The sequence below is a fragment of the Etheostoma spectabile genome, unplaced genomic scaffold, assembly GCF_008692095.1.
Source record: "Etheostoma spectabile isolate EspeVRDwgs_2016 unplaced genomic scaffold, UIUC_Espe_1.0 scaffold00018554, whole genome shotgun sequence".
In the NCBI taxonomy this organism is placed as follows: domain Eukaryota; kingdom Metazoa; phylum Chordata; class Actinopteri; order Perciformes; family Percidae; genus Etheostoma; species Etheostoma spectabile.
Window position 1 is genome coordinate 11,361 of NW_022604321.1, and position 9,127 is coordinate 20,487.

At 39.0% G+C, this 9,127-nt stretch overlaps 1 long non-coding RNA gene across 1 annotated transcript; it reads right to left on the reverse strand.

The window, feature by feature from the left end:
- Positions 1-8,090: 8,090 nt before the first annotated feature.
- Positions 8,091-8,521, reverse strand: LOC116681081 (uncharacterized). The gene is made up of 3 exons (XR_004329957.1): positions 8,426-8,521; positions 8,272-8,308; positions 8,091-8,145 (listed from the first exon to the last, which is right to left on the reverse strand). It is a non-coding gene; the product is annotated as an uncharacterized LOC116681081 (long non-coding RNA).
- Positions 8,522-9,127: the final 606 nt, after the last annotated feature.

The following is a 9,127-nucleotide window of genomic DNA, read 5'->3' on the forward strand; positions in this document are numbered from 1 at the left end:
TGCTGGTTGTTCTGTTCCGTCAGAATTAAACCCATTTTCTGTGTACATTACTCCTGTTGTGGTCGTTCTGTGTCCGGGTCCTACACCACACTTAACACTTAGCCATTTCCTGTCACTAAACAACAGTTTTGATACCTTTCAGTCGGGTTTCCGACCACACCACAGCACTGAGACGGCTCTCGTCAAAGTTTTAATGACATCCACCTTAACACAGATAGTGGCAAAATTTCAATCTTAGTACTACTTGATCTCAGTGCTGCATTTGACACGGTCGACCACGACATATTACTAAACCGATTGGAAAACTGGGTAGGACTTTCTGGCTCAGTACTAAACTGGTTTGAAACCTACTTACAGAATAGGAATTACTTTGTGACAATAGGTAATTATACATCCGAGCATACAAATGTGACGTGCGGAGTTCCCCAAGGCTCTATTCTGGGGCCTCTTCTGTTTAACATCTACATGCTCCTCTACATGATTATGGAGAACAACAAAATAAGTTACCATAGTTATGCCGACGACACACAAATTTACATAACCTTATCGCCAGGGGACTATAGTCCAATACAAAAACTGACTAAGTGCATCGAACAAATTAACGGCTGGATGTGCCAGAACTTTCTGAAATTAAATGAAGGAAAAACTGAGGTGGTTGTTTTTGGAGCAAAAGAGGAACGATTAAAAGTCTGCGCTCAGCTTCAAACAACAATGTTAAAAACAACAGACAAAGCCAGAAATCTTGGTGTAGTCATGGACTCAGACCTGAACTTTAACAGCCACATTAAGACAATTACAAAGTCAGCCTACTATCACCTTAAGAATATATCAAGGGTTAAAGGACTTATGTGTCAACAGGATTTGGAAAAACTTGTCCATGCCTTTATCTTCAGTAGACTTGACTACTGTAACGGGGTCTTTACAGGTCTCCCTATAAAATCAATCAGACAGCTGCAGCTGATTCAGAACGCTGCTGCTCGAGTCCTCACTAAGACCAAGAGACTGGATCACATCACTCCAGTTCTGAAGTCTTTACACTGGCTTCCTGTGTCTCAAAGAATTGATTTCAAAGTACTCTTGCTAGTTTATAAATCACTCAACGGTTAGGTCCAAAATACATTTCTGATCTGCTACTACACTATGGACCACCCAGACCTCTCAGGTCATCTGGGACAGGTCTACTTTCTGTCCCCAGAGTCAAAATAAACAGGGTGAAGCAGCTTTCAGTTTCTATGCTCTCATATCTGGAATAAACTCCCAGAAACCTGTAGATCCGCTGCTACTCTCAGTTCTTTTAAATCAAGGCTGAAGACCTTTCTTTGATGCTGCCTTTCTTTAAATGACTGCTCATTTCTTTAATTGCTTATTCTGCACTGTAATTTTATTCTTGTGTTTATGTGTCTATTTTTTAACTGTCTATTCATGTGTTTTACCAGTTTTAATGCTTATGATTTTTAACTGTTTTTACTTGTGTTTTATCTGTTTAACTGATTTTGTGTAAAGCACTTTGAATTGCCCTGTTGCTGAAATGTGCTATACAAATAAAGCTGCCTTGCCTTCCCTTGCCTTGGTGTTGTTCAGAGTCAGTAGAAAGTACTCTTTACTTTCCTAATTTTCTTTTAACTGTGACCATAATTCAGACTTCCGGTTATGGCGTCTGACTGAGCAGCTGCAGGGCTCTGAGCTCCGACCAATACACTCCACATTTAGATATCTAGACCACTGCTAATAGATCTTTTGCTCGAGCAAACTCTCTGGGATTCAATTCAACCTGCCAAGATGCCGAGTAAACACAAATTAAAAACGAAAACTTCCGGCAAAGAGGGATCCGAAGGCGAGGCTAGCAGCGAAGTGGAAACCGAGCACGTGGAGGAGGCTAACGCTAGCTCCCAGACTTCTGAAGCTAACCTCCTGGAGGCGATTCAAGCCTTGAAAAATCACTTTACCACGCAACTACGGGAAATTATAACTTCGAATCAAGAAATTAAAGACACAATTGGAGTATTCCTCGAGAGGCTTACCTCTGCGGAATCCCGCATTAGCAACCTGGAAGACGGCGTCGCCTCGTTATCAGGCAAGGAAGCTTCCATGCAAAAGAAAATCCAGGACCTCGCTTTGAAGGTGGACGAGCTTGAAAACAGAAGCCGGAGATCCAACCTGAGGCTCGTGGGTTTACCCGAGAAGACAGAACAAGGGGACATCGCTGCTTTTCTGCAAACCTGGCTGACGGAGGTCCGGGGACGGGACGCGTTCCCATCCCCCCCCATTATCGAGCGGGCCCACAGGTTGCAGGGCCAGAATGTTCCAGGTGGCCCGCCTCGCGTGATCATCATGAAATTCTTAAACTATCAAGACAAGATGAGGGTGATGACTGCAGCCCGTCTGAAAGGAAAGGTGATGTACAACGGCCGCCATGTGATGTTCTTCCCTGACCTATCCGCGGAAGTGGTGAAACAACGGAAACAATACGACCAGGTGAAACAACTACTCCGTAATCTGAATATAAACTTTGGGCTGATATTCCCAGCAAAAATGAGGATTTTTCACCGCGGTAATCGCTTCCTCTTCCACACGCCAACGGAGGTGGAGGAATTTATACAGAAAGCAAGACATCAAACTGACGGGTAACCACACTTACACGCTAGATTGCGTCTGCAAGGTTTGATAAGGATCAATATTTCATTTGATCGGTTATCCTGGACAACATACATTTCAACTAAATCTCCCCCTCATAGCGGTGGGAAATAATTCTTGGAATTTTTGGTCGGGGCTCGCAGTTTAATGTTGTGGTGCGAGTTGTTTGGGCGGACGTTTTTTCTGCTGTTTTTCCTAGGATCAGTAGCATAGCCAAGTCACAGAATAGAGGGGAAAGGGAGAGGGAGATTCCCACTGGTGGGAAATCTCAGGAGAGTTTCTTGGGTTTATAAAGGTTCAATGTTTTCAAGGTGCAATGTTCGTCAGGTGGTAATGTGCAAGTTCCTACAGTTGAGACAAAAAACAGAAAGAGATGATATGTTGACATTAAGCAAATGAGTACTGAGTCCGTTGTTGATGTGATCTCCTGGAATGTAAGAGGCCTTAGAAAATTGATCAAACTCAAAAAAGTAATGAATAGACTTAAACAATACCATCCAAAAGTGGTTTTTATCCAAGAAACACATTTGCTTACAAGCGAAGTTGCACGACTAAGAAGAAGATGGCCTGGTCAAATATTTTCTAGCTCATTCTCCCCACACTCTAGGGGCGTGGCAATTCTTATTCATAAATCTTTACCTGTTTGTATAAAAAAGGCTATCATTGACCCTACTGGGAGATTCATAATAATCCAAGCCTCACTGATGAACCAAAACTTAATTCTGGTTAACCTGTATGGTCCTAATATAGACGACCCTGATTTCTACAATAATTTGTTTCTCTCTATTACAGCTTTTCACGGTGATGTGATCTTTGGTGGAGATTTTAATTGTACTTTAGATCCGGATCTCGACCGATCATCAGGTTTAGATTTGTCCCACCCTAAAAGTAGACGGGTTATTCAACATTTTATGTCTGAATTAAACTTAAGAGATGTCTGGAGAGTACAGAATCCAACTAAGAAAGAATTTTCTTGCCACTCAACCTCCCATAATAGCTATAGCAGTATAGATTACTTCTTAATTTCAAACTCCTTGGTTACCAGAACTAAGAGCTGTGTCTACAAAAGCATATTGATCTCCGACCACTCACTATGCATGCTTAAGTTTTCACCCATAATTGCGTTTAATCGTAATCCTATTTGGCGATTAAAACCCCACTGGTTGCAAATGCCCAAATTTCTGAAATTTGTTGAGATAAATATTGATGATTACTTCAGCCTTAATAAATCTGAGACTACAGCGTCTATTAGATGGGAAGCCTTTAAGGCCTTTTTACGGGGACAGATGATAAGCTACACAAAAAATAAAACCAACAAAACTGTCATGGAAATGCTAAAACTTGAAGAACAAATAAAAGAGACGGAGCTTGAGTTAAATCTAAAGGGCTCTAAAGAAAGGCAACAAGAACTGCTAATACTGAGAGCAAAATATGACAAGCTATCCACTAACAAAGCTTCATCAGAGACATTCAGATTGAAACAATCCTACTACGATCAGGGAGAGAAGGCTGGAAAACTCCTAGCGTGGCGCATTAAAGCTTTGCAGAATGAGAGGGCAATAAATGAAATTATATCTGAAAATGAAAATACTACTGATCCTCAAAAAATAAATGATCTCTTTAAAGATTATTACTCAAAATTATATACGTCTAAAGGAGACATTCCACAAGCATCACTTGACTCCTTTCTTAATTCTGTAAACATCCCCGCACTTAGTGAAATAGATAAATCGGATCTGGATGTGCCAATATCTATAGTTGAACTCTCAAACGCAATAGACAAACTAAAATCAGGAAAATCCCCTGGTCCAGACGGGATTCCTTTGGACCTATATAAATATTTAAAAACAAATTACTGCAGCCCCTCTATAATATGCTAGTGGAAAGTTATACCATCAAAGAACTGCCCCCTTCCCTACGTAATGCAATCATAACAGTTCTACCTAAACGGGGAAATCTCCCACTAGATGCGAATCTTTCCGACCAATCTCACTTATAAACTCAGATGCCAAAAAATATCTAAAGTTCTAGCAATTAGGCTTGAGAACTTTTACCATCCCTTTCTGACCCTGATCAGAACGGATTTATAAAAGGGCGGCAAGCGCACCACGGCATCCGTCGTGTGCTGAATATACTTCATGCTAAATATGAACACTCGGATACAGCTTTGCTTTCACTTGATGCAGAAAAAGCATTCGATAGAGTGGAACATAGTTATCTCTACAAAGTCCTCTCTCAATTTGGTTTTGGTAGTTATTTCATAAACTGGATTAAAATACTTTATAATAAACCCTCTGCCTCAGTTATAACTAATAACATTGTATCTAAATCATTTAATCTCGGTAGGGGCACGCGTCAGGGTTGTCCCCTCTCACCACTGCTCTTTGTGCTGGGATTTGAGCCATTGGCTAATGCCATAAGGAATAATCAAAACATACATGGCGTCAGGATAAAAAATATTGATTCTAAAATTGGACTATTTGCCGATGATATTATTTTAATGTTGTCCAATCTAAATTGCTCAATCCCCAACTTCTTGAAACTATCAATGAGTTTAGTTATATTTCGGTTATAAGCTTAACGAATCTAAATCCGCCATCCTATTTTTAAAACAGGCTGAAAGAAATAACCTCCAATTCATACAACATTTCAGGTGGCAAAAGAGAGCTTTACTTACTTAGGTATAAGGATTACTCCTAACATAGATGATCTGGTTCGGGCAAATTACACGCCGGTGGTTAATTCAATAAGGGAATCGCTTGATAGATGGTCTACCTTGCCTATATCTATGATTGGCCGTATAAATATTCTCAAAATGAACGTTCTCCCTTAACTCTTATATCTTTTCCAGGCTATCCCCCTTAATCCTCCTGACGGTTTTTTTACACAAAAATTCAAACACTCCTAAATAACTTCATTTGGAACAACAGACGAGCCCGATTACGGTTATCCTTACTATATCTTCCATATGACAGAGGTGGGTTGGGTGTGCCAAATTTCAAGTGGTATTATTGGGCTGCTCAGCTCTCTAGTGCTTCTTGCTGGTTTTCAGCAACTGATATGTCGTGGGTAAAAATAGAAAATATGAATGCCACTCCTTTACCCCTAAATTCATATCTATACTCAAGGAAATGCAAAGACTTATTAAAAAATACATCCAACCCATTTGTTAAAAATACTATCCGAGTATGGTATGATGTACATAAATTCAAAAATGAAATACCAACACTATCCCAATTCTCCCCGATCTGGGGCAATATGTCATTTGAACCAGGTAGGAATGACATGGGCTTTAAAACATGGTTTGCTAAAGGTTTATGTAAAATCTCAGATTTATTTGATAATGGGATTATGATGAGGTTTGAAGATTTGAAACAAAAATTTGACATTCCAACTAAACATTTTTTTAAGTTTCTGCAAATCAGAAGTTTCGTCTTGGGTACTCAAAAGTCTCCAACACTGCCTACTCTTACTTCTATAGAAGAACTGGCAACAAATGACCATTTGAAGAAGGGCCGAATATCCTGCTTTTATAACAACATCAAAGACAGTGCCCAGACATCTCGGAGCACAAACGATGGCATGGTGTGATGACTTGAAATGTAACATATCAGTAGAGGAATGGCAGAGGGTCTGTCTAAAGGCACAGACGCAATCTATTAATACTCAATTTAAGCTAATCCAATACAAATGGTTGATGAAACATATGTTACTCCAACATTATTAAATAAATTAATCCCAACATCCCGGATACATGTGCCAAGTGTGGAGATAAAGGGAGTTTGGTTCACTGCCTTTGGGAATGTCCTGAAATTCAGAAATTTTGGAAGGAGGTTTTGGACAAACTTTCACTTATTATTGGTATTGATCTCAATCTCTGTCCTCGGTTGTGTGTCTTAGGAATTTTCCCCACTCAAACTCAAATAAGCAAGGTTGATCAAAAGTCCATAATAAATTGTTTGGTGCAGGCTAAATATAGTATAGCCAGGTCCTGGAAATCTGTTACCAGACCCCAACTAAAAACGTGGATGTCTACATTATCAAGCTCTCTTGCCTTGGAGAAGCTCACCTTTATGATTAAAGGTAAATACTATGTGTTCCAAGAGATATGGAAAAAGTTTTTGCTATTCTTGGAAAATTTGAATACTCATAATGAGGATTGACTGAATGTTCTCTAGCTGATTTTAATTATGTTTTCATTCTTATAGTGGCTGTAAGTCTGTTATCTTCATGTTAATTCCAAATGTACTCGCTTGCTCAAAAATGTATGGATCTTACACACTGACGTCGGGATGCATAGAATCAGGAGGACATTGCCTTCACCTCATACCTAGCCTGTGGACTGTGATTAAATCTCTTGGACTAAGTCTCAACATACTCCCCTGAGATATCAATCTTAAAATATTTTGTCTCACAGTAATAATCTAATGCTGGCCACCTTGATTGTTTAAATTGTTAATGTGTTTTTTTTTGTTTTTGTTTTTAATTTATTTTTGTTAGGTGTTTGTTCACTTGTGTTATTTGTCTGTATGTCTTTTTGAATTGTAAAATTAATAAACAGATTTTTGAAAAAAAAAAAAAACTGTGACCATAATTGCTTTCCGCCCTTAAGCTGTTATTGTCTTTTCGACGTTCAACATGTTCATGTTTATGGTTCATTGAACAAACATGGAAATCAACGTTTAAACACTTTACAATGAAGATCTCTAAAGTCATTTAGATCTTTTCAAAAGTATCTTTAACATACAGTTTCATGAAAAAAGGGCATTTTTTCTGAGTTAGTTTTTCATTTACACTATAAAAACATGAAATACTGTAAATATACTGTTTACATGGAAATGAAAGATAGAACTGTGAGGTGTCTGAGTTTCCTAGTAGAACTGAAAGAACATCTGATAATACGAGGCCTGAGGCCGCGATGTATTCTAAAGTGTTATCAACCACAGCCTATCTCCCACATGTAGGGGCCACAGTGTTCATGCTGACTGGTGCCCAGTCTGGATCACTGCTGCTCTGCATCACAGCGCTGATGACACAACTTCATCAAAATGCTTCGTTCATTTTAAACGTTTTTGATGCTTTTAATCCAGTAGTCATATACACATGTACATACAAACATAAATGAGAAAACAAGTGATTAAAATCCACACTTTCTTCTTCCATATCATTTGAAATATCTACTTTAACTGTTCTGTTGTCTTAATGATATATTTGTACAAGCAATTAAAACTGAAGCAAAGAAAAATAACTATAATAATGCCATAAATCAGCACAATCTTGCACAAATTAAAAATGAAGCTACAGTACGTTATATTTATGTCATCTTCTGTCCTCTTTGTACCCCGTCCTTTGTTCATCGTACCAATATTCAGCAAAGTAAAGCCATTTAATATTTAAGAATGGGAAGGATAAGAAAGAGAGAACTATTCCATTCATGGTGATCATGTCTTCTTCTTTTCATGTTGCTTGAATCTCAATCACTCTGTTGACGTAGTCTTCTTCTCCTGCGTCCTGTGGAAACATAACAACACAGAGAGAGGGTGTTAGTGCTCTGCAGTCAACTTCCTGCAGCTCAAAGAGAGCAAATGGCGCAACACAAGACATGTGTTGTTGAAAGAATAATGGAGCTGCAGCTACCTTCACTGGTTTGTTGCAGCACCGGGATCTCAACCAGCTGAAAGAAAAGGAGATGGAATGAAGAAACATTCAGAACAGTTCAAATTTAAACATGTCAGACAGACCAATGCGTCTTTAGGTGCAAATGATCATATCACAGAAAAGCTTGTCTCACCACTCAAAGATGATGAGTGTACTGTAGAGTGTTATGATTCCCAGGATCTTCACTGTAACGTAGACATCAACCCCAAACTCTGGATTATCTGGAACAAGACAGCATGGTCACCTCTCCCTTAATGGGAAATAGTTATTTTCTAAAATATTAGGACTTAAATTCCTTCTGTGAACCTCAAATGTAAACTGGTTTATTAAGTTTCAATAAATACAAATGCAATAAAAATTAATTTACAGGGCACTTAAAAATAAAATAAAAACATTGTTACACTGCAGCAGAAAAGGAAGAAAAAGTACAAGGAGAGCAGATTAGATTGAAATCAGCAGATTTAATAGAGTTCTATGTTACCTGACGTTCGATACCGAGATCATTTGTGGCCACACAGTAATAAACTCCATCTGTCACACTGGTCACATTGAAGCTGTAAAAGTCTCCTTCAGCTACACGTAGGGCTCCATCTTTGCTGTTCTTGAACCAGCTGAAGCTGGGGGGGGGCTTGGCTCTGTGGAGCAGGTCAGGTTCACCCAGCTACCTGCTGACACCAAACCTGATGGACTGATGGACACTGAGGTGTTCTTGGGAGCATCTGAGGAAAATGTGAGATTAATTTATTCATTAAAATCAGTACATGATGTTCTGACAGGATCCAATAACAAACACTGGTGTCTTACATGAGAACACTGAGAGTCTTTCTCTCCTCTG